Source organism: Triturus cristatus, chromosome 6 (genome assembly GCF_964204655.1).
Source record: "Triturus cristatus chromosome 6, aTriCri1.1, whole genome shotgun sequence".
Classification (NCBI taxonomy): Eukaryota; Metazoa; Chordata; class Amphibia; order Caudata; family Salamandridae; genus Triturus; species Triturus cristatus.
The window spans coordinates 14,169,878-14,196,337 of NC_140589.1; positions in this window are offsets into that span (position 1 = coordinate 14,169,878).

Sequence of the window (26,460 nt, forward strand, 5' to 3'; positions counted from 1 at the left end):
GGAACTTCATGGGTGAGTTGCATGCAGAGCTCTCTCTTCAGTTACTTGGGGGCATGGAGGTGTGGACCAGGAGGCAGAGAGGGGAGGGGGACCTCATGGATGAGTTGCATGCAGAGCTGTGTCTTCAGTTACTTGGGGGCATGGAGGGGTGGACCAGGAGGAAGATAGGGGAGGGGGACCTCATGGGTGAGTTGCATGCAGAGCTCTCTCTTCAGTTACTTGGGGGCATGGAGGGGTGGACCAGGAGGCAGACAGGGGAACCTCATGGGTGATTTGCATGCAGAGCTGTGTCTTCAGTTACTTGGGGGCATGGAGGGGTGGACCAGGAGGCAGAGAGGGGAAGGGGACCTCATGGGTGAGTTGCATGCAGAGCTTTCTCTTCAGTTACTTGGGGGCATGGAGGGGTGGACCAGGAGGCAGAGAGGGGAGGGGAACCTCATGGGTGAGTTGCATGCAGAGCTGTGTCGTCAGTTACTTGGGGGCATGGAGGGGTGGACCAGGAGGCAGAGAGGGGAGGGGGACCTCATGGGTGAGTTGCATGCAGAGCTTACTCTTCGGTTAGTTGGTGGCATGGAGGGGTGGACCAGGAGGCAGAGAGGGGAGGGGGGCCTCATGGGTGAATTGCATGCAGAGTTCTCTATTCAGTTACTTGGGGGCATGGAGGGGTGGACCAGGAGGCAGAGAGGGGAGGGGGACCCCATGGGTGAGTTGCATGCAGAGCTCTCTCTTCAGTTACTTGGGGGCATGGAGGGGTGGACCAGGAGGCAGAGAGGGGAGGGGGCCCTCATGGGTGAGTTGCATGCAGAGCTCTCTCTTCAGTTACTTGGGGGCATGGAGGGGTGGACCAGGACGCAGAGAGGGGAGGGGGACCTCATGGGTGAGTTGCATGCAGAGCTCTCTCTTCAGTTACTTGGGGGCATGGAGGGGTGGACCAGGAGGCAGAGAGGGAAAGGGATCCTCATGGGTGAGTTGCATGCAGAGCTCTCTCTTCAGTTACTTGGCGGTATGGAGGGGTGGACCAGGAGGCAGAGAGGGGAGAGGAACCTCATGGGTGAGTTGCATGCAGAGCTCTCTCTTCAGTTACTTGGGGGCAAGGAGGGGTGGACCAGGAGGCAGAGAGGGGAGGGGAACTTCATGGGTGAGTTGCATGCAGAGCTCTCTCTTCAGTTACTTGGGGGCATGGAGGTGTGGACCAGGAGGCAGAGAGGGGAGGGGGACCTCATGGATGAGTTGCATGCAGAGCTGTATCTTCAGTTACTTGGGGGCATGGAGGGGTGGACCAGGAGGCAGAGAGGAGAGGGGAACCTCATGGGTTAGTTGCATGCAGAGCTCTCTCTTCAGTTACTTCGGGGTATGGAGGGGTGGACCAGGAGGCAGAGAGGAGAGGGGAACCTCATGGGTGAGTTGCATGCAGAGCTCTCTCTTCAGTTACTTGGGGGCATGGAGGGGTGGACCAGGAGGCAGAGAGGGGAGGGGAACCTCATGGGTGAGTTGCATGCAGAGCTCTCTCTTCAGTTACTTGGAGGCACGGAGGGGTGGACCAGGAGGCAGAGAGGGGAGGGGAACCTCATGGGTGAGTTGCATGCAGAGCTCTTTCTTCAGTTACTTGGGGGCATGGAGGTGTGGACCAGGAGGCAGAGAGGGGAGGGGAGCCTCATGGGTGAGTTGCATGCAGAGCTGTGTCTTCAGTTACTTGGGGGCATGGAGGGGTGGACCAGGAGGCAGAGAGGGGAGGGGGACCTCATTGGTGAGTTGCATGCAGCGCTCTCTCTTCAGTTACTTGGGGGCATGGAGGGGTGGACTAGGAGTCAGAGAGGGGAGGGGAACCTCATGGGTGAGTTGCATGCAGAGCTGTGTCTTCAGTTACTTGGGGGCATGGAGGGGTGGACCAGGAGTCAGAGAGGGGAGGGGAACCTCATGGGTGAGTTGCATGCAGAGCTCTCTCTTCAGTTACTTGGGGGTATGGAGGGGTGGGGTGCTTGCGGGCATGGAGGGGTGGACCAGGAGGCAGAGAGGGGAGGGGAACCTCATGGGTGAGTTGCATGCAGAGCTCTCTCTTCAGTTACTTGGGGGCATGGAGGGGTGGACCAGGAGGCAGAGAGGGGAGGGGAACCTCATGGGTGAGTTGCATGCAGAGCTCTCTCTTGAGTTACTTGGGGGCATGGAGGGGTGGACCAGGAGGCAGAGAGGGTAGGGGGACTGTTGGACAGGCCACACGAAGGGCTTGCTCCCTCCCCGCATGACAGGGCCCAAGCCCCGCCCCCCAGGCGCGACCCACGAGAATCACCCGCACCCCGTCTCCCGACGGAACTCCTGCCCTCGGACCTCCATGTATCACGGGCCCAAGCCACCACCGGCTCCCTCGGCCGGGTCAAGCCGCCATCTTGGGCCCTGCGCCACGAGGCCGCATGGCCTCCCCCCGACCCTAACCCTGGGCCTGGCCGGCCCCGACATCCCGGCACCACCATCCACCCAGGAGGTGAGCGGACCACTTGGCAGGTCAATGGGAGAACGAAGCGCCAAGGACTCTCCCCCGCCAGGTGACGATCGCCTCCAGCTCCCCCAGGTACCGGCTCCACCCCCCCCGCTGGGTGTCTGGACACCTTCATCCCGGACCCTCCGACCTCCAAGTGCGAGGGTCCGGACATCAAAGGGCACCTGCCCTATAACTGGAGCAGCTCCGGAGCAGGAAGGCAGTTGTATCCTGGAGTCGAGAGACACCGAGAGAACTCAGCCTTGACGGACTACTGGCGCTGCCGTAGCCCTATCTTGTGAACTATCGACCTGCCTGCTGGCGCTGCCGCGGCCTTCTGCAACATCCATCCTCGTCGGGACCTGCTGGCGCTGCCACGGCCCGTTGTAACGACCATCTTCACCGGGACCTGCTGGCGCTGCCGCGGACCGTACATCGACCATCTTCACTGGGACCTGCTGGCGCTGCCGCGGACCGTGTATCGACCATCTTCACTGGGACCTGCTGGCGCTGCCGCGGCCCGTACCAGCTAGACCACCTAGCTCGAGGATTGTGAGCTACCCACCATACCACCTCAACTACCAGACTGGTAACCAGACTGTCCCGCTACCCCCTTTTCCCATCTTGAGAGACTTGAATCGAGGGGACCCCTGAGTCCAGACCTCCTTGTACCTTTTCATCGTACCTTAAGAAGTGCTTATAAAGAACGCTAACTCATCTCCTTGTGTGGTGTCTGTCTGTGGGGGGGAAGTTATTTATCTGTACGATCGCTGGAAGACGGCTCTCCCCTGAGACCTCTCCCCTTGTCCTCGGCCGACCCTCCCGGTCCGTCTAACATTGGTGGCCAGCGGCGCGATCCGAATCAACGCGTAATCGTACAGAGAGTAGCTCACCCCACGACAAAACCACGATGTCAGCCAAAGATAGCGGTTCCAATGAAAAGTTCCAAATGGATAAGTTGGAAGAATATAGCCACCGCGAACTTAAACAATTTTGCATGGAACTAGGCATTGCTACCACCGGCCTGAGTACCAAAGAGGATTTGAAGCGCGCCCTTGAGTCGTGGGCAGAAACTGGAATCACCGGACCCTCCGACCAAAACAGTGTCGCACCAGAGGGGAACGCCACGGCTCCCGAGGAGCGGGGAACGGGCCTCTCGCAGGAGGAGATCCAGGAAAGAGAAAGGACCAGATTACACGAGTTGGAAATGGCACGACTCAAGATGGACGGTGAACTAAAGTTAGCCGAGCAGAAACTAAATCTAGAGCATCTGCGGCTCCGAGAGGAGCGAGAAGAAAAACAGAGACAGAGAGAGCTTGAGGAAAAAAGAATAACACTCGAACACGAGCGCAAACTGGCGGAAATAGAACTTCGGAAACAGAATAAAGAACTGGGGGTGCCTGAGCGACCGCACACCCCAGGGGCAACCGAGAAAAAAGTCCACATCCCCAAGGATGTTGTCCGAGAGTATGTCCGAGAAGACGACATACAGCAGTGGTTCAAAGCCTACGAGATCGCCATGACCTCCCACCGGATCGACCGGAGTGATTGGGGAGCTGGACTATGGGGGAGGTTCGTCAACGAAGGTCGCAATGCCCTATTGCAGCTCCCAGATCACCAGATGTCGTCCTACGACCACATGAAGGCTGCCCTTCTCACCCGCTACGGCCTCACACCCGAGATGTACCGCCAGAGGTTCAGAGATTGCACCCGGATCCCGGGTACAACTTGGGTGGAGTACGTAAACTATTTCAGCCGAGCCTTCGAGGGTTGGATCAAGGGGAGCCATGTAACGACCTACGAACAACTCTTTAACCTTATGGTATGGGAACACCTGTCGAACAACTGCTTCGTCGAGCTCAGGCAGCACCTCCTCGACAGTAAATTGACCGACCTCCGGCAGCTCGCCGCTGAAGCTGACCGATGGGAGAGCACCCGAGTGGGCCGGAGAGGACCGCACGAGCAGAACCGAAACAACCAAGGCCAGCACCGTCCCCGGGGAGGAGGAGGAGGCCAGGGGCGAGGGAGAGACACCCTCCCGGCAACACCCGTGGCCAGCACCCTGCCCCCGGCCGGCCGGGGAAACCCCCCGATGCGTCCAGGGTTCCGAGCCAATGTCACGTGCCACCGATGCCAGCGAGTCGGCCATTACGCCAATGACCCGAGCTGCCCGCAGAACCAAACACCCAAGCCCCGCCAGGTAGCTGCCGCCGCCCTGGGGGAAGAACGACTATCAGAGGAACAGGAAGAGTATGAGCCGGCCCAGCAAGAGTGGGAACCGGCCGCCATGGTTCTAGCGTGCCTAGGGGGAAAAGACATAGTCCCGCGGGCTCCCCTACCCGCCAACACCAGGAAATACGGTCAGTGGGTGACCATTAATGGGCATCGGGCCGAGGCCTTACGTGACACGGGCGCCAGTGTGACGGCCGTCCGCTGTCATGTGGTGAAACCCGAGCAGATCCTGCCGAACATTCTCTGCCCCGTCCGCTCAGCCGACAATTCCGAAAGTCTGTGTCAAATGGCCTGCGTCCCCTTCGAATGGGGAGGGGTCTCCGGCCTGTTGAAAGTGACGGTCCGGGATGATGCCCCCGTGGACTGCCTCCTGGGGAATGACCTTGAGAGTTCCCCGTGGGCCACCGTCGAGAGAAGAGAGCCCCTGGGGATGCTGGGCCTTCCGGACTGGGCCTGCGTAACCACCCGGTCCATGGCCGCCCGTGCCGTTCCCCGACCAGAAGAACCGGAATGGCCAGCACCTCCGCCCCCGGTCGCCCCAGTAGAAGACAACGACGAGGCCAACCCCCCGGAGCCAACGACCGAAGGGGACGCGCAACCCCAGGACGTCCCCGGCCTGGCTCAGTGGCGTCAAGAAGGGGGGCCCACCCAAGAACAGTTCCGCCAGGAGCAAAAGACCTGCCCCTCCCTCGAGGGACTCCGCCAACAAGCCAGCGCCCAGAGCGCAGGGGACTCCACCGGAACTCACTGGGTCTACTGGGAGAACGACCTGCTATACAGCGAACAGAGAATCGCAGAGCTAGGGGCCGGTCGAGTACTGGTGGTACCTCTCCGCTTCAGAGACGTCCTGCTCAACCTGGCCCACGATGTCCCCCTGGCTGGACACCTGGGCCAAGACAAAACTTACAGTCGCCTAGTGACCCACTTTTTCTGGCCGAAGATGCGGAACGACGTCCTGAACCACTGCCGGTCCTGCCCCACGTGCCAGGCCAGCGGTAAGAGTGGCCGTAAGCTGAAGGCCCCTCTACAACCCTTCCCGGTGGTCACCACCCCGTTCGAGAGGGTAGGAATAGACATTGTGGGGCCCCTGGACCCCCGCACGGCACAAGGACATAGGTTCATCCTGGTACTGGTGGATCACGCCACCCGCTACCCCGAGGCGGTGCCTCTACGAACTGTAACAGCTCCGGTGGTTGGCCGGGCCCTAATGGGGATCTTCTCCCGGGTGGGCTTCCCCCGAGAAGTCGTCAGCGACCGAGGCACGAACTTCATCTCCAAATACATGAAGTCCCTCTGGCAACAGTGCGGGGTCACCTACCGATTCACGACCCCCTATCACCCCCAAGGGAACGGACTAGTGGAGCGATTCAACCGCACTCTCAAGGGGATGATTGGGGGATTGGAAGAGCCCCTCCGTCGCCAGTGGGATGTACTACTCCCGTGCCTCCTCTTCGCCTACCGAGAAGTTCCCCAGAAGTCCCTCGGTTTTAGCCCTTTCGAACTCCTGTACGGGCACCCTGTGCGAGGGCCCCTCAGCCTAGTCAAAGAAGGTTGGGAGATGGCCCCCCTAAAGACCCCTCCAGACGTCTTCAAGTACCTCCTGGCCCTACGTAATCAGACCCGGCGCTTCAGGGAGATGGCCAAGGCGAACCTCGAGGCCAGCCAGGAAGACATGAAGAGATGGTATGATCACAATGCCTCCTCCGTCGAGTTCGAACCTGGACAACAAGTGTGGGTGATGTCCCCCACCGAACCATGTGCCTTGCAAGATAAGTGGACGGGGCCCTTCAAGGTGGTCGAGCGCAAAAGCCCCGTCACTTACCTCATCGACATGGGGACCCCCCGGAACCCCCTTCGGGTCCTCCACGCCAACAGACTCAAACCACACGTTGTGCGCTCAGAACTCAGCCTCCTGATGGCTACAGACAGTGGAGCAGAGGAGGACTCCGAACCCCTCCCGGATCTCCTGAAGACTCAGGAGAACGACGGTTCCGTGGACGGGGTCCGGCTCTCCGATGCCCTCACCCCAGAGCAACGCCAGGGCTGCCGGGACCTCCTGCTGCGGTTCGCTTCACTGTTCTCCCTCACTCCCGGGGTCACCTGTTAGAAAAGGTAGACGGACCGGGAGGGTCGGCCGGGGTCAGGAGGAGAGGTCTCCGGGGAGAACCGTCTCCAGCGATCGTACAGACAAGTAACTTCCCCCCCACAGACAGATACCACACACGGATAAGGTTCAGTGTTCTTTATAAGCACTTCTTAAGGTACGGTGGAATGGTACAAGGAGGTCTGGACTCAGGGGTCCCCTCGATTCGAGTCTCGCAAGGTAGGAAAGGGGGTAGCGGGACAGTCTGTTTACCAGTCAGGTAGTTCGGATGAAATAATGAGCTCACAATCCTCGGGCTTGGTGGTTAGGTGGTACGGGCCGCGGCAGCGCCAGCAGGTCCCAGGAAGACGGTCGATGTACGGTCCGCGGCAGCGCCAGCAGGTCCCGGTGAAGATGGTTGTTACAACGGGCCGCGGCAGCGCCAGCAGGTCCCAGGAAGATGGTCGATGTACGGTCCGCGGCAGCGCCAGCAGGTCCCGGTGAAGATGGTAGTTACAACGGGCCGCGGCAGCGCCAGCAGGTCCCAGGAAGACGGTCGATGTACGGCCCGCGGCAGCGCCAGAAGGTCCCGGTGAAGATGGTAGTTACAACGGGCCGCGGCAGCGCCAGCAGGTCCCAGGAAGATGGACGATGTACGGTCCGCGGCAGCGCCAGCAGGTCCCGGTGAAAATGGTAGTTACAACGGGCCGCGGCAGCGCCAGCAGGTCCCAGGAAGATGGACGATGTACGGTCCGCGGCAGCGCCAGCAGGTAGAACGATGGGTCACAAGAGCGGGCTACGGCAGCGCCAGTAGGCCGTCAAGGCTGAGTTCACTCGGTGTCTCTCGACTCCAGGATACAACTGCCTTCCTGCTCCGGAGCTGCCCCAGTTATAGGGCTGGTGCCCTTTGATGTCCGGACCCTCGCACTTGGAGGTCGGAGGGTCCGGGATGAAGGTGTCCAGACACCCAGCAGGGGGTGGAGCCAGTGCCTGGGGGAGCTGGAGGCGATCGGCACCTGGCGGGGGAAGAGCTCTTGACGCTTCGTTCTCCCATTGACCTGCCAAGTGGTCCGCTCACCTCCTGGGTGGATGGTGGTGCCGGAATGTCGGGGCCGGCCAGGCCCGGGGTTGGGGTCGGGGTGAGGCCACGCGGCCGCGTGGTGCAGGGCCCAAGATGGAGGCTTGACCCGGCCGGGGAAGCCGGTGGGCTGGACCCCGTGATGAGTAGTGGTCCGAGGGCAGAAGATCCGTCGGGAGACGGGGTACAGGTGCTTGTAGCGGGGGTATGCCTGGTGGGCCGGAGCTCGGGCCCTGTCGTGCGGGGAGGGAGCAAGCCCTCTGTGTGGCCTGTCCAACATGCGTCCCCCCCAGCTGAAGGCGGGGAGAGTCACCCATCTCCTTGGGGACTCTCTTCGTCGAGGCGGAAAAAGCGGGACAGGCCATCCGCGTTGGCGTGGTCTTGGCCTGGTCGGTGCTCCACGGTGAAGTCCATTCCCTGCAGGGAAATGGACCAGCGCAAGAGTTTTGGGTTCTCCCCCCGCATCTGCATCAGCCATTGCAGGGGTCGATGGTCAGTTTGTACCCGGAAGTGGGTACCGAAGAGATAGGGTCGGAGCTTTTTGAGGGCCCACACTACTGCAAATGCCTCCCTCTCGATGGTGCTCCAACGCTGTTCTCAGGCCAGGAGACGTCGACTGATGAAGGCCACCGGCTGGTCATGACCTTCGGGGTTCAACTGAGAGAGGACGGCCCCGATGCCGTGGTCGGAGGCGTCGGTCTGCACCACAAATTCCCGACTGTAATCGGGGGCCTGGAGCACAGGGGCGGTGCACAGGGCGGCCTTCAGCTTCTCGAAGGCCGCTTGACAATCAGGAGTCCAGTTAATCCGCTTCGGTTGGTTCTTGGACGTGAGACCCGTGAGGGGCCCCACGATGCTGCCGTAGTCCTTCACGAACCGCCGGTAGTAGCCGGTGAGCCCCAAGAAGGCTCGGACCTCGGTCTGGGTGACGGGGGGCTGCCAGGACTGGATGGCCGCAATCTTAAGTTGTAGGGGGGCCACCAGCCCGCTCCCCACTTGGTGCCCAAGGTAGGTCACAGACCCTTGGCCAATTTGGCACTTGCCGGCCTTAATGGTGAGGCCGGCCCGCTGGAGGGCTTGTAGGACCTCGTGGAGGTGACGGAGGTGGTCGGACCAGTGGCGGCTGTATACAGCGATATCGTCCAGGTAGGCAGCGCTGAACTCTTCGAGCCCCGCCAAGACCTGGTTCACAAGGCGTTGAAACGTGGCGGGGGCATTCTTCATGCCAAAGGGCATGACCTTGAATTGATAGTGGCCATCGGGGGTAGAGAAGGCTGACCGTTCCTGAGCCCTAGGTGTGAGGCCGATCTGCCAGTAGCCCGCTGTCAGGTCGAAGATACTGAGGTAGCGGGCGGCCCCCAGCCGGTCGATCAGCTCGTCTGCTCGGGGGATGGGATGAGCGTCGGTCCGGGTGACAGCGTTCAAGCCCCGGTAGTCGACGCAGAATCTTAGTTCAGGTGCGGTGCCGGGGGCAGCGGCTTTGGGAACCAATACAACCGGACTGGCCCAGGGACTGTCCGAGGGCTCGATGACCCCGATCGTGAGCATCTTGGCCACTTCCTCTTGTATGCAGGCCCGTACCCGATCTGGTACGCGGTAGGCCCGGTGTCGGACAGGGGGGCTGTCCCCGGTGTCTACGTCGTGCAAACACCAAGGGGTGACCCCGGGGGTGAGGGAGAACAGGGCAGCGAACTGCAGCAGGAGGTTCCGGCAGTCCTGGCGTTGCTCCGAAGTGAGGGCGTCAGAGAGCCGGACCCCGTCCACGGAGCCGTCCTTCTCCTGAGTCTTCAGAAGATCCGGGAGGGGTTCGGAGTCTTCCTCCGCCCCACTGTCCGTAGCCATCAGAAGGCTGAGTTCTGAGCGCACAAAGTGTGGTTTGAGTCGGTTGGTGTGGAGGACCCGAAGGGGGTTCCGGGAGGTCCCCATGTCGATGAGGTAAGTGACGGGGCTTTTGCGCTCGACCACTCTGAAGGGCCCCGTCCACTTATCTTGCAAGGCACATGGTTCGGTGGGGGACATCACCCATACCTGCTGACCAGGCTCGAATTCAACGGAGGAGGCATTGTGATCATACCACCTCTTCATGTCCTCCTGGCTGGCCTCGAGGTTCGCCTTGGCCATCACCCTGAAGCGCCGGGTCTGGTTTCGTAGGGCCAGGATGTATTTGAAGACGTCTGGAGGGGTTGTTAGGGGGGCCATCTCCCAACCTTCCTTGACTAGGCTGAGGGGCCCTCGCACAGGGTGCCCGTACAGGAGTTCGAAAGGGTTAAAACCGAGGGACTTCTGGGGAACTTCCCGGTAGGCGAAGAGGAGGCACGGGAGTAGTACATCCCACTGGCGACGGAGGGGCTCTTCCAATCCCCCAATCATCCCCTTGAGAGTGCGGTTAAAACGCTCCACTAGTCCGTTCCCTTGGGGGTGATAGGGGGTCGTGAATCTGTAGGTGACCCCGCATTGTTGCCAGAGGGACTTCATGTATTTGGATATGAAATTTGTGCCTCGGTCGCTGACGACTTCTCGGGGGAAGCCTACCCGGGAGAAGATCCCCATTAGGGCCCGGCCAACCACCGGAGCTGTCACGGTCCGTAGGGGCACCGCCTCGGGGTAGCGGGTGGCATGGTCCACTAACACTAATATGAACCTGTGTCCTTGGGCCGTGCGGGGGTCCAGAGGCCCCACAATGTCTATCCCCACTCTCTCGAACGGGGTGGTGACCACAGGGAAGGGTTGCAGAGGGGCTTTCAGCTTCCGACCACTCTTCCCGCTGGCTTGGCATGTGGGGCAAGATCGGCAGTGGTTCAGGACGTCATTCCTCATTTTTGGCCAGAAAAAATGGGTCACTAGGCGACTGTACGTTTTGTCCTGGCCCAGGTGTCCAGCCAGGGGGACATCGTGGGCTAAGTTGAGCAGAAAGTCTCTGAAGCGGAGAGGTACCACCAGAACTCGACCGGCCCCCAGCTCGGCGATTCTTTGCTCGCTGTAGAGCAGGTCGTTATCCCAGTAGACCCAGTGAGTTCCGGTGGCGTCCCCTGCGCTTTGGGCGCTGGCTTGTTGGTGGAGTCCCTCGAGGGAGGGACAGGTCTGTTGTTCTTGGCGGAACTGTTCTTGGGTGGGCCCCCCTTCTTGACGCCACTGAGCCAGATCCGGAAGGTCCTGGGGTTGCGCGTCCTCTTCGGTCGTCGGGTCCGGGAGGCCGGCCTCGCCGTTGCCCTCTACTGGGGCGACCGGGGGCGGAGGTGCTGGCCATTCGGGTTCTTCTGATCGGGGGGCGGCACGGGCGGCCATGGACCGGGTGGTTATGCAGGCCCAGTCTGGGAGGCCCAGCATCCCCAGGTGCTCTCTTCTCTCGACGGTGGCCCACGGGGAACTCTCGAGATCATTCCCCAGGAGGCAGTCCACGGGGGCATCGTCCCGGACCGTCACTTTCAGCAGGCCGGAGACCCCTCCCCATTCGAATGGGACGCAGGCCATCTTACACATACTCTCAGAGTTATCTGCCGAGCGGACGGGGCAGAGAATGTTCGGCAGGATCTGCTCGGGCTTCACCAGGTGACAGCGGACGGCCGTCACACTGGCGCCGGTGTCACGCAGGGCCTCGGCCCTCTGTCCATTAATGGTCACCCACTGACCGTATTTCCTGGTGTTGGCGGGTAGGGGAGCCCGCGGGACCATGTCTCTTCCCCCTAAGCACGCCAGGACCATGGCGGCCGGTTCCCACCCTTGCTGGGCCGGCTCATACTCTTCGGGTTCCTCCGATAATCGCTCTTCCCCCAGGGCGGCGGCAGCTACCTGGCGGGGCTTGGGTGTTTGGTTTAGCGGGCAGCTCGGGTCATTGGCGTAGTGGCCTAGTCGCTGGCACCGGTGGCACGTGACGTTGGCTCGGAACCCGGGCCGCAACGGGGGGTTGCCCCGGCCGGCCGGAGGCGGGGTGCTGGCCACGGGTGTTGCTGGCAAGGCGTCTCTCCCTCGACCCTGGCCCCCTCCTTCTCCCCGAGGACGGTGCTGGCCTTGGCTGCTTCTGTTCTGGTCGTGTGGCCCCTTCCGGCCCACTCGGGTACTTTCCCATCGGTCAGCTTCGGCGGCGAGCTGCCGGGGGTCAGTCAGCTTACTGTCGAGGAGGTGCTGCCTGAGCTCGACAAAACAGTTGTTTGACAGGTGCTCCCATACCATAAGGTTGAAGAGTTGTTCGTAGGTGGTGACCTGACTCCCCTTGATCCAACCCTCGAAGGCACGGCTGAAATAGTTCACGTATTCTACCCAAGTTGTACCTGGGATCCGGGTGCAATCTCTGAACCTCTGGCGGTACATCTCGGGTGTGAGGCCGTAGCGGGTGAGGAGAGCAGCCTTCATGTGGTCGTATGACGACATTTGGTGATCTGGGAGCTGCAGTAGGGCATCGCGACCCTCGTTGATAAACCTCCCCCAAAGTCCGGCTCCCCAATCACTCCGGTCGATCCGGTGGGAGGTCATGGCGATCTCATAGGCTTTAAACCATTGCTGTATGTCGTCTTCTCGGACATACTCGCGGACAACATCCTTGGGGATATGGACTTTTTTCTCAATTGGCCCCGGGGTGTGTGGTCGCTCAGGCACCCCCAGTTCCTTATTCTGTTTTCGCAGTTCTATCTCCGCTAGTCGGCGCTCGTGCTCGAGCGTTATTTTTTTCTCCTCCAGCTCTCTCTGTCTCTGCTTCTCTTCTCGTTCATCTCGGAGCCGCATGTGCTCGAGGTTGAGTTTCTGTTCAGCTAACTTGAGTTCCCCATCCATCTTGAGTCGTGCCATCTCTAACTCGTGTAATCTGATTCTGTCTCTTTCTCGGATCTCCTCCTGTGAGAGGCCCGTTCCACGCTCCACGGGAGTCGTGTCGTTCCCCTCTGGTGTGACGCTGTTTTGGTCTGGTGTGACGCTGTTTTGGTCGGAGGGTCCTGCGACCCCAGTTTCTGTCCATGACTCAAGGGCGCGCTTTAGATCATCCTTGGTACTTAGGCCGGTGGTAGCAATGCCAAGTTCTATGCAAAATTGTCTCAGTTCGCGGTGGTTGTATTCTTCCAATTTCTCCATTTGGAATTTCTCGGTGGGGCTGCTATCTTTGGTCGACATCGTGTTTTTGTCGTGGGGTGAGCTACTCTCTGTACGATTACGCGTTGATTCAGATCGCGCCGCTGGCCACCAATGTTAGAAAAGGTAGACGGACCGGGAGGGTCGGCCGGGGTCAGGAGGAGAGGTCTCCGGGGAGAACCGTCTCCAGCGATCGTACAGACAAGTAACTTCCCCCCCACAGACAGATACCACACACGGATAAGGTTCAGTGTTCTTTATAAGCACTTCTTAAGGTACGGTGGAATGGTACAAGGAGGTCTGGACTCAGGGGTCCCCTCGATTCGAGTCTCGCAAGGTAGGAAAGGGGGTAGCGGGACAGTCTGTTTACCAGTCAGGTAGTTCGGATGAAATAATGAGCTCACAATCCTCGAGCTTGGTGGTTAGGTGGTACGGGCCGCGGCAGCGCCAGCAGGTCCCAGGAAGACGGTCGATGTACGGTCCGCGGCAGCGCCAGCAGGTCCCGGTGAAGATGGTTGTTACAACGGGCCGCGGCAGCGCCAGCAGGTCCCAGGAAGATGGTCGATGTACGGTCCGCGGCAGCGCCAGCAGGTCCCGGTGAAGATGGTAGTTACAACGGGCCGCGGCAGCGCCAGCAGGTCCCAGGAAGACGGTCGATGTACGGCCCGCGGCAGCGCCAGCAGGTCCCGGTGAAGATGGTAGTTACAACGGGCCGCGGCAGCGCCAGCAGGTCCCAGGAAGATGGACGATGTACGGTCCGCGGCAGCGCCAGCAGGTCCCGGTGAAAATGGTAGTTACAACGGGCCGCGGCAGCGCCAGCAGGTCCCAGGAAGATGGACGATGTACGGTCCGCGGCAGCGCCAGCAGGTAGAACGATGGGTCACAAGAGCGGGCTACGGCAGCGCCAGTAGGCCGTCAAGGCTGAGTTCACTCGGTGTCTCTCGACTCCAGGATACAACTGCCTTCCTGCTCCGGAGCTGCCCCAGTTATAGGGCTGGTGCCCTTTGATGTCCGGACCCTCGCACTTGGAGGTCGGAGGGTCCGGGATGAAGGTGTCCAGACACCCAGCAGGGGGTGGAGCCAGTGCCTGGGGGAGCTGGAGGCGATCGGCACCTGGCGGGGGAAGAGCTCTTGACGCTTCGTTCTCCCATTGACCTGCCAAGTGGTCCGCTCACCTCCTGGGTGGATGGTGGTGCCGGAATGTCGGGGCCGGCCAGGCCCGGGGTTGGGGTCGGGGTGAGGCCACGCGGCCGCGTGGTGCAGGGCCCAAGATGGAGGCTTGACCCGGCCGGGGAAGCCGGTGGGCTGGACCCCGTGATGAGTAGTGGTCCGAGGGCAGAAGATCCGTCGGGAGACGGGGTACAGGTGCTTGTAGCGGGGGTATGCCTGGTGGGCCGGAGCTCGGGCCCTGTCGTGCGGGGAGGGAGCAAGCCCTCTGTGTGGCCTGTCCAACATCACCCCTTGGTGCTTGCACGACGTGGACACCGGGGACAGTCCCCCTATCCGACACCGGGCCTACCGCGTACCAGATCGGGTACGGGCCTGTATACAAGAGGAGGTGGCCAAAATGCTCACGATCGGGGTCATCGAGCCCTCGGACAGTCCCTGGGCCAGCCCGGTTGTATTGGTCCCCAAAGCCGCTGCCCCCGGCACCACACCTGAACTGAGATTCTGCGTCGACTACCGGGGCTTGAACGCTGTCACCCGAACTGACGCTCATCCTATCCCCAGAGCGGATGAATTGATCGACCGGCTGGGGGCCGCCCGCTACCTCAGTATCTTCGACCTAACAGCGGGCTACTGGCAGATCGGTCTCACGCCCCGGGCTCAAGAACGATCCGCCTTCTCCACCCCCGATGGCCACTACCTCTTCAAGGTCATGCCCTTTGGCATGAAGAACGCCCCCGCTACATTTCAACGTCTTGTGAACCAGGTCTTGGCGGGGCTCGAAGAGTTCAGCGCTGCCTACCTGGACGATATCGCTGTATACAGCCGCCACTGGTCCGACCACCTCCTCCACCTCCAGGAGGTCCTACAGGCCCTCCAGCGGGCCGGCCTCACGATTAAGGCCGGCAAATGCCAAATTGGTCAAGGGTCTGTGACCTACCTGGGGCACCAGGTGGGGAGCGGGCTGGTGGCCCCGCTGCAACTTAAGATTGCTGCCATCCAGTCCTGGCAGCCCCCCGTCACCCAGACCGAAGTCCGAGCCTTCTTGGGGCTCACCGGCTACTACCGGCGGTTCGTGAGGGACTACGGCAGCATTGTGGGGCCCCTCACGGGTCTCACGTCCAAGAACCAACCGAAGCGGATTAACTGGACCCCCGATTGTCAAGCGGCCTTCGAAAAGCTGAAGGCCGCCCTGTGCACCGCCCCTGTGCTCCAGGCCCCCAATTACAGTCGGGAATTCGTAGTACAGACAGACGCCTCCGACCACGGCATCGGAGCGGTTCTTTCCCAAGTGAACCCCGAGGGTCATGACCAGCCGGTGGCCTTCATCAGCCGACGTCTCCTGGCCCGAGAACAGCGCTGGAGCACCATCGAGAGGGAGGCCTTCGCAGTGGTGTGGGCCCTCAAAAACCTCCGCCCCTATCTCTTCGGTACCCACTTCCGGGTACAAACCGACCATAGACCCCTGCAGTGGCTGATGCAGATGCGGGGGGAAAACCCAAAACTATTGCGCTGGTCCATCTCCCTGCAGGGAATGGACTTCACCGTGGAGCACCGACCGGGCCAAGACCACGCCAACGCAGATGGCCTGTCCCGCTTCTTCCGCCTCGACGAGGAGAGTCCCCAAGGAGATGGGTGACTCTTCCCGCCTTCAGCTGGGGGGGACGCATGTTGGACAGGCCACACGAAGGGCTTGCTCCCTCCCCGCATGACAGGGCCCAAGCCCCGGCCCCCCAGGCGCGACCCACGAGAATCACCCGCACCCCGTCTCCCGACGGAACTCCTGCCCTCGGACCTCCATGTATCACGGGCCCAAGCCACCACCGGCTCCCTCGGCCGGGTCAAGCCGCCATCTTGGGCCCTGCGCCACGAGGCCGCATGGCCTCCCCCCGACCCTAACCCTGGGCCTGGCCGGCCCCGACATCCCGGCACCACCATCCACCCAGGAGGTGAGCGGACCACTTGGCAGGTCAATGGGAGAACGAAGCGCCAAGGACTCTCCCCCGCCAGGTGACGATCGCCTCCAGCTCCCCCAGGTACCGGCTCCACCCCCCCGCTGGGTGTCTGGACACCTTCATCCCGGACCCTCCGACCTCCAAGTGCGAGGGTCCGGACATCAAAGGGCACCTGCCCTATAACTGGAGCAGCTCCGGAGCAGGAAGGCAGTTGTATCCTGGAGTCGAGAGACACCGAGAGAACTCAGCCTTGACGGACTACTGGCGCTGGCGTAGCCCTATCTTGTGAACTATCGACCTGCCTGCTGGCGCTGCCGCGGCCTTCTGCAACATCCATCCTCGTCGGGACCTGCTGGCGCTGCCGCGGCCCGTTGTAACGACCATCTTCACCGGGACCTGCTGGCGCTGCCGCGGACCGTACATCGACCATCTTCACTGGGACCTGCTGGCGCTGCCGCGGACCGTGTATCGACCATCTTCACTGGGACCTGCTGGCGCTGCCGCGGCCCGTACCAGCTAGACCACCTAGCTCGAGGATTGTGAGCTACCCACCATACCACCTCAACTACCAGACTGGTAACCAGACTGTCCCGCTACCCCCTTTTCCCATCTTGAGAGACTTGAATCGAGGGGACCCCTGAGTCCAGACCTCCTTGTACCTTTTCATCGTACCTTAAGAAGTGCTTATAAAGAACGCTAACTCATCTCCTTGTGTGGTGTCTGTCTGTGGGGGGGAAGTTATTTATCTGTACGATCGCTGGAGACGGCTCTCCCCGGAGACCTCTCCCCTTGTCCTCGGCCGACCCTCCCGGTCCGTCTAACAGGGACCTCATGGGTGAGTTGCATGCAGAGCTCTCTCTTCAGTTACTTGTAGGTGATGCAGTTGGTCTTATAAATAATGCACCCTTGGATGGGGCCAGTGAAGACCCTTCAGTGCTGGCCAAATGTGGACAGATTCAGGCCACATGAAAGTGGTTTACGTACTATAAACATCAGAGTCAGGGGCTGTTAAAGGCGTCAGTCCTATATAACGGCAGCGTCTGCTCACTCTGACCTCTCTGTAAGTCCACGGTCAAAACTTAAGTAGCAGAATGCAAATAAATTGTTAATTGACAAAGCACAAAGTTTCAGTTTTTGCACTATGAAAATGTTTCAGCAACTATCACTACAAAGACACAGCATAGGTACAGCTTAGGCAGTAACAGTGTGAGCTCTCCTCACACACTTCACGGGTAGCTCTGCAGTTTTCTCTCACACATAAAGAACAGCTGTGGGTAGGATTCCGTCTAATACACATAACAGGCCCCCCACACACACACACACAGACGCTCTCACATAAGGACACTCACACAGATACACTCCTACACACACACACACACCCCACATGCTCGCACACACACAGATGTTCACTCATACAGATATACACACATGCATCAACACACACACAAACGTCCTAGAAAATACTTAATTTGCCATACAAGGCAACCTTTAACTGGTTAAGCAATGTGACCCGGCCGGAAGGACTGCTGGAGAATAGAACGCTGAATAACCAGCTGCAGGGGAGGCTGTGTTACCCTGTGCAGTCCACATCATTGGGAGTGTTGTACTCAGTTCCTGGAGGACAGTAGACCATCTCTAGGGCGCTATACTTGAGAGACTTGAGATGAGTGGATTATTTCGTGTGATGTGTTTTGCAAGCATAAATAAATGTTGCTGTTCTTAGCAAAAGTGAGTATTGGAGTGAGCAGTCATATTACGGGGGTCACTGTGGATATTTAGAGTGGGCAGCCGACGCCTACCTTGCACTTATCTCCTCCTGAAGTGCTTTGGACTGCTCGACCCCCGCTGCCACTGAAAGTCAAGGGCAGGAGGGGTAACTGGCCCAGTTGAGCCGGATCCCTGGTAGGTCGAGCCGCGGGGCATGAGGTGCATACATATTCACCCCGCCATGCCAAGGAGTTCAGCTCCGAAGAAGGTGGAGGAAGCTCGCAGCTCCGACGGCAGAGCATGAACACCGCACTGGAAAACCCTTTGTGCCAGAGCATGCGTGAACTGAAGCCAAATAGAGTAACACACAGTGCACTGTGCACCCCATCCATCCACTGCTGTGAAAGGAGCAGGGTACAGTCAGGGTCTCAGCAGCACAGACAGGCACAGGGGACTCCGGGAGTGTGTCTCTTTGATGAAACTTGGAGGGAGCAGAGACCGGCCAGTGCTAAGGGAGCCCCCCCCCCCAAACCCCAGAGTACTCTGCCCTTGAAACAATTCTCCCCTGATTGTTGCAGACCCCCCTGTCACACGATATGGGCTGTGCTCTCACGATCTCCTGGTGAGGAGCTAGTATCACACAGTGGGAAATACCGTGAGCTGGAAACCCCTGCGCTGGGTGGGTTTCCAGCTGGTATTTGAAGGTTGGGCACAGATGATGTCCATGTTTTTCTTTGCAGCTTAGATCTGCTGAATGAGGGGCTGGTCTCCGAAGACAGAAGTCATGGAGTAGGGTGGCCAAACCCTTCAACGGATCTGACGATGGATGTTTGTGGTGACCACGATGGGATCTTCGCTCTGGGTTATAACCCCCGAACTCTCTCAGTTTCTCGCTTGTCTGGTATTCGGACCTCTGCTGTGTGGCGAGCCTCCTTACCAGAGTCTGACACGCTGTAAGCTCTGTTTAAATTGGCTTCTGAGCTGCCTCCTGTCGCATCCACCTTCTAATAAACAGCCAGGTGCCTGTGGCAGCCTGGATAAGGGGTTCTGGGAAGGTTACAGGGGAAATGTATGGACAGTGTATGTGCACTGTATATGTTGCAAACATGGGTTGCAGTGAGCGTGAAGCATATGTGCAGTTATTTACTGTGAATGTAGAGGAATCCATCTGCACCCCCTCTGCAAGGGGGGTACACATGATGGAGGATGGATTCTGGAAGACAGTGATGTAGACTGTAGGAACATCCCTGAGGTTCTCTCAAGTGCATCAAGCCCGTCTGGAAAAAAAGAAGGAGGCAGATGCCCTTTGAAGTGGACAGACATAGCCTGCCCCCTTTCAGCGTTATCCTTCTTCCAGAAGTGTGACCCCAACACGCCGAGAGGGACCTGATCCCAAAAGTGTCACCCTCTTTTTGCCTTTGTGTTGGGTTTGTCTGGAAGGGACTTCCAAGGCCCACGCCTCCTTTCTGCTGTCACTAGAGGGCAAAGTCTGTGGCTTGACCAGTCTGGGAAGAAAGCTAAAAACATCAGAAACTGCATGAAACCAGTCCCAGTGTTGGCTTCAAAACCTCAGAGTCGTACGGGATACAAAGCAAGGCGTTTGCCAGTGTACTCAGTCCTGGACAGTGACAAGGGCTACGCAGCAGCATCAGTGGACATTAAGTGCTCGCCAGAGCCAGGATCTCTTTTAGTTTTTTCTAGCTGAGGAGAACCTGAGCTCGACCCCTACAAGCAGCTGTAGACTGCTTGGAATCAGGAGGAACTACCTGCTGGTAGGAGGGGATTGCTGAAGTGCTTGGAGTGGGGAGGAACTATCTGCTGGAGAGGGGATTGCTGGACTGCTTGGAGTGAGGAAAAACTTCCTGCTGGAGAGGGAATTGCTGGACTGCTGGGAGTCAGGAGGAACTACCTGCTGGAGAGGGGATTGCTGGACTGCTTGGAGTGAGGAAGAACTACCTGCTGTAGAGGGGATTGCTGGACTGCTGGGAGTCAGGAGGAACTATCTGGTGGGAAAAGAGGATCGCTGTTGACTGTTTGGAGTAAGGAGGAACAACCTGCTGGAGATAGGGTATTGCTGGACTGCTTGGAGTCAGGAGGAACTACCTGTTGGAGAGATGGGAATCCTGGACTGCTTGGAGTCAGGGGGAGCTGCCTGCTGGAGAGGTGATTTCTGGACTGCTTGGAGTCAGGAGGAACTACCTGTTGGAGAGATGGGATTCCTGGACTGCTTGGAGTCAGGGGGAGCTGCCTGCTGGAGAGGTGATTTCTGGACTGCTTGGAGTCTGGAGGAACTACCTCCTGGAGAGCGGATTGCTGGACTGCTGGAAGTCAGGAGGAACGACCTGCTGGAGTGAGGGGTTAGCTGGACTGCTTGGAGTCAGGAGGAATTACCTGCTGGAGGGAGGTGATTTGTGGACTGCTTGGAGTCAGCATGAACTACCTGCCAGGGAAACAGGATTGCTGTAGCTTGCTTGGATCAGGAGGAACTATCTGCTTGGAGTATTAGCTGCATTCAGTTCATTTCATTTTTATTTGACGGTTGTTAACCTTTTTCATGTTATATTGGGTTTGCTAATAGCAACTAACACAAAATAAGATAAATAATGCTGTGGTCTGCCTTTGTAACAGGCATGCTTCCTCTGCAACAGGCATGCTTCTGCCAACATTCCTTTGATGCCATAGATGTCAGAATGGTGATCAGAGGCGTTCCTGAGGAGGCGGTGGAAGGACATAGACCTGGCCGGCCTAGCGGTGATGATCTCTAGCTGCAACTCTCCCATCAAACCTTTTCTAGAAAACTCCTTACTCGCTTTTGTGTCCTTCAATGCACCAGCCCGCGTGCACGATGGCGAGAGTGCACACGGTAGAATGAATGAGGCAGTTCTCCCTAACGCCTGGCATGAATAGCTTCAGGCCCTCCGATGGGGTTGACCTGCCCAGACCAAGGGCACAGCCTCAGAGGGTGTGAAATATGGAGTTCACCCTGGAGGTGGGTAACTTGTTTCTATCAGTCCAGAAGACTCACAAAGTCTTCTATAAATACAGCCCCAATGTGAAGACCAGGCCTTGGCCACCTCTCAGCAGCCACATTTTCCTTCATGCACATGGTGGTGATGGTGGCAACCCTTTCAAGGATGTTTCAACACCCCCATACCAAGATGGCTCCCAGAATGGAACGTTCTGTACTGAATACTTCTGGGTCAACGGTGCCTGAGTCAAAATAAGTAGCCATTACCACTGTTTCTCCCCGTCTGGCACAATTCTAGGGGGCCTGGGCTTGCTGCTGTCCTGTCTGCACCCAGCTTCTGATGCCTGCATCGTTTTAGGCCCATCTTTCATGTTCCCTCTTGCCGCCAGACTCACCTCATCGGATTTCGGATTTAGCTGAATTCCACTCGTCAGCTCTCCAAAAATTGTCTTATCTCCTCAGTAATTTTTATTCGAAGTGCCCAGAGTTGTGGGCTTTGCTTTCCTCTCCCAAAGTATAGAAAATAATCTAACACTCCCGAAAGAGAGGGGAGGTGCAACAGTCAAAATTCATAAAATGTGCTGCTTTATTACCAACCCCCTGTGCTCCTGCACAAGCCTCCCTGATGTATCCTGAGCTCCACTGTCTCTGTCCCTCCCTCTCCCCCACACCCTATACTTCCTCCCAGTTTCTCTGGTCACCCCCCAGTTATAGGTGATGTATTGAGACTCATTGTGTTTAATACCACTGAGCCCTCAGCTCTGACATGTTCAGCAAAACCTGCCTTTTAGATCCGGCCCAGAGACAGAGTTAGTTGTCTAGTCAGCCTTATATTAAAAAAACTAATGAGAATAGAAATATACATGCATATATATGCACACAGGGGCTTTCGGTCAACCCTCCTCATCCATAGGTCTCTTTAGGAGTAATTCACAGTTTGCGTCTGCCCACCACAGCACACATCATGGGTCTTGCACTGATAGCAGTGTGCTTGATCACGTGTGCAGAAGGAAAGAAGTGCATTTGATTGCCATGGCTGGTGTGCCACTCCTGTATTTTAGAATTTTTTATTTTTGTCACTTTTATACATATTGCATATACTTATGAGCACATAAAAAAGAAACCATTGTTAAGGCCGGCTCTGTTGACTTTGCCAGTGCTTGTTGCCGTTCGTTTCACTCTGTTATTAATTTATTCCACACCTTTCTTGCGCCAGTGTGACCTTTACCACAGTGCTCATTTGCACGGAGGGTCTTTAAAAACCAATCAGTTGACAATGCAGTTTTTTTCCAGTCTCCGCTGCGCTTGCGGCATGTGCAGAGCTGCGCACGCGCTCCATGGCTGGCGCTCACCTTCGTATCAGCTTCTAGCAGGCGCCCGTGGAGCGCTGTTGCCAAGTGATGCTTTTCACTGAATGACAAAGCCTCCATAATTACATGTCTGCTTCTTTGTTCTCAGGTCTGTACACACTGTTCGGTGGATTCTCTTTCAGGCTGCAATTTACCTGTCGAGGAGTCCTGTGTGTCTGCAGGGGGCAAAGGCCGTGCAGTCCGGCTCACTCGGCTGCACAAGAGAGTGTGCTGTTTTCATTCAGTGCTTCCTGCCTGCGACCACAGGCACCAGGAGGGGAGATGCATAGCTGCCTCATTGTCCATACTGTGCCTGTAGGCATGATTTCAGGTGCTGCCCACAATCTCTCCATGTGCACTGGCCTTTCCCCAGAATCTCTCCAAGCGTACTGGCCATCTCTCTAGGCTCTTCATACGCACTGTCCTTGGCCCAAAAACTCTCCATATGCACTGGCCTTTCCTCATACCCTCTCCATGCGTACTGGCCTTTGCCCATAATCACCCCATGTGCTCTGGCCTTTCCCCATACCCTCTCCATGTGTACTGGCCTTCGACCCAGAATCTCTCCATGCGTACTGGCCATCGCCTCTAAGCTCTTCATATGCACTGTCCTTTTCCCTAAAAACCCTCCTAGTGCACAGGCCTTTCCCCATACCCTCTCCATGCGTACTGGCCTTTGCCCATAATCACCCCATGTGCTCTGGCCTTTGCCCATAATCTCTCCATGTGCGCTAGCCTTTCCTCATACCCTCTCCATGAGTACTGGCCTTTCATCATACCCTCTTAATGCGTACTGGCCTTTCCCCAGAATCTCTCCATGCGTACTGGCCTTGCCCCATACCCTCTCCATGCGTACTGGCCTTTGCCCATAATCACCCCATGTGCTCTGGCCTTTCCCCATACCCTCTCCATGTGTACTGGCCTTCGACCCAGAATCTCTCCATGCGTACTGGCCATCGCCTCTAAGCTCTTCATATGCACTGTCCTTTTCCCTAAAAACCCTCCTAGTGCACAGGCCTTTCCCCATACCCTCTCCATGCGTACTGGCCTTTGCCCATAATCACCCCATGTGCTCTGGCCTTTGCCCATAATCTCTCCATGTGCGCTAGCCTTTCCTCATACCCTCTCCATGAGTACTGGCCTTTCATCATACCCTCTTAATGCGTACTGGCCTTTCCCCAGAATCTCTCCATGCGTACTGGCCTTGCCCCATACCCTCTCCATGCGTACTGGCCTTTCCCCATACCCTCTCCATGTGTACTGGCCTTTGACCCAGAATCTCTCCATGCGTACTGGCCATCGCCTCTAAGCTCTTTATATGCACTGTCCTTTTCCCTAAAAACCCTCCTAGTGCACAGGCCTTTCCCCATACCCTCTCCATGCGTACTGGCCTTTGCCCATAATCACCCCATGTGCTCTGGCCTTTGCCCATAATCTCTCCCTGTGCGCTAGCCTTTCCTCATACCCTCTCCATGAGTACTGGCCTTTCCTCATACCCTCTTAATGTGTACTGGACTTTCCCCAGAATCTCTCCATGCGTACTGGCCTTTCCCCATACCCTCTCCATGCGTACTGGCCTTTCCCCATACCCTCTCCATGCGTACTGGCCTTTCCCCATACCCTCTCCATGTGTACTGGCCTTCGACCCAGAATCTCTCCATGCGTACTGGCCATCGCCTCTAAGCTCTTCATACTGTCCTTTTCCCTAAAAACCCTCCTAGTGCACAGGCCTTTCCCCATAACCTCTCCATGCGAACTGGCCTTTGTCCATAATATCACAATGAGTACTGGCCTTTACCCATAATCTCTCCATGTGTGCTGGCCTTTGCCTATAATCTCCCCCACACACATCGGCTTTTGTTCCAGAACCTCTTCAGACGCACTGGCCTTTGTCCATAATCACTTTGAGCGCACTGGCCTTCACCTATATTTTTTCCATGTGTGTTGGCCTCTGTCTCTTTTTTCTTTCAGGGTCCCTTTGATACTGATGAAAATGTAGTCTGGAGACCCTGGCCAGTGAGCCCCCTGCTAGGCATCACTAGAGAACATGTGTGGACTCTCAGAGTGCCGAATGGTAATGTAACACACAATGAACTGTCAAGGAAGACCATACGTCACATTACAAGAAGTCCTAAAAATCACTTGTCACACCCCAGGAGGTCCTCGGAAGTAACACTATCTCCTATTGGCTTTAGCACATGATGCAAACAGTTCAGTTAAGTACAGGCTGTGTCTGGCTACACTGAGCATGTGACACACACAGACACTGTTTACACACTGCGGCCCTCATTGCAAGTGAAGGGGTAATATTGTGTGGTAATTTCACATTCAGTTTACCAATACCGTAGGAATCAGTAATTTAGGGGTTCAAATTTACCCCAGGAATATGTGATGTCCACTATTAAGGGGAATTAACATAGAAATTTGAATTACCACCCTGTTTTACATAGGTAATTCCTCAATTCCGTGCCTTTATCAAGGACCTGGCAAGTGCATTCCTGGAAACATCCCGCTTAATTACGCATGTGGAATTCCTAAATTTCTCAGAATTCCTGATTATTCTGGTTCAGAGTTACCAATACTTTATGAAAGAAAAATCCCAAGGCACCTGTAATGAGGGCTCATGCGCATGTCTACTCTGAGCATGGGCTGCAAAGGGCGCGGTATTTACTCTCTGAACACGTCTGCCCGCGTTGAGCACATTATTAATTAGAGTTTATCATTTGAGCTCCTGCTCTGCATTTTCCTAATCAATGCACCTCTCAAGTCCACAGGGGTCGGCCTCTTTGAGTCCTCTTGATTCCCAATGAAGCAGATACTAGACACTGCTCCCTCTCTGGTCGCTCTTGGCGGTAATTTAAGATTTATTTGACCTGAAAGAGACTGTGTTGACCTGTAGTGTTGAAAAGAAAATGAAAAGAATTTGAGGAATAGTTTAGTTTGGCTAAATAAACTGACTTGCGTCAGAAGAACCTAGAGATGATGGACCGAAGTTAACAAAAGGAAAATTAAAGTATATATCCCATAATGTGACAGCCAAGCAATGATGCTGAATAACCCCCCAAACAATACGTTATCAGGTGCAGCTTACAGACCCCCTACTCATCACAACATGATGTATTTGGTAATACTCACTGGAAACTGAGGCTTTATATTGCAGCAGACTGTCTTAATTTGCTCATTTCAAGGTCCGTGGTTGAAGCGAAGGTTGAATCAGTCTTCTTCAACTCTCACTGCTCAGCCAGCCCAGCAAAATAATTGTGGTGTCCTCTTTAATTGACTATTTGTGCCATGCATACAGGTCCACTCTATTTCAGATTATTATTTACAATAGACGGTGTAAGCCAAACATAAATTATATATAATTTTTGTGTGTGCTTTTTTTAACAGCCTTCCTAAATATAACTTCTGTTGTATTAGTCTGGAAAGTAGTAGAGTTTGCCCTAAAACTTAGTGGGGTTATCCGGATGCTAATCATTGGCCAAACCTGAGATGTCAGACCAATTGCCCTCGTCATCCGCAGTTGTTTCATGAACACTATCATCTTTTGGAATAATCTGTTTGATTATTTTTATCATCATCAGTCTCTCCACATTTTGAGGCAAGAGATGGGCCTTTCAGATTGTGACAACTGCACCAGCTGCACTGAAAACTCACTCCAAAGAAACCCTGGCTACCGGACATGCAAGAAACCTTATTGCCAGCCTGCTGAGCTATGGCAGTTGTTCACTATTCCCATACTAACAGTTCAATGGGTCTTGATCCAGATACATCTCTGTTGGTCATTCAGATAGTCTTGGACCATATTCTGAATTGTCATTGGTGCTGTCACTTGCTGTGCCTGCACCTCTGCACTTAAATTAAATTCTGGTAAATTAAAACAACCCATTGCAGGAGTTGGCTGTGAACTTGTTTCTGTGGGTTTTGAAGTAACTAGCAATGGTGTTGGCTTCTGCTGCAGAGACTGCAAGCCAAAAGCACCACCCTGTATGGAGGTTACAGGCTGCAGTTCGGGACTTCTGCCCCAGCCTTGAATTTGCAGTCACTCATCTTCCACATCACACGGATTACTGACGATCCAAGACTTGTAAACCAAGCTATCCATTTCAGTGAAAGGAATAAAGGTGGCTACTATTGTGTCACAGATGTAGTCCTTGGAGGACACAGTCTCTTTTTGCAGCCTTTGATTAGTGTATAAGGATTAAGCTATGCCCAACAGAAGCAGCGTCTTCATTAACACTTGTGAACATTTGTTGCACCTTCTCCAACCGATCCTGTAGCAGACGCAGCAACAGGATTGCTTTACTCTTGGAACTGTCTTCCTTGTAGACTTCCCGTGTCATAATCTCACAAGGAAGTAGGATTTATATCAGCCACTCCAGTAGGCCCC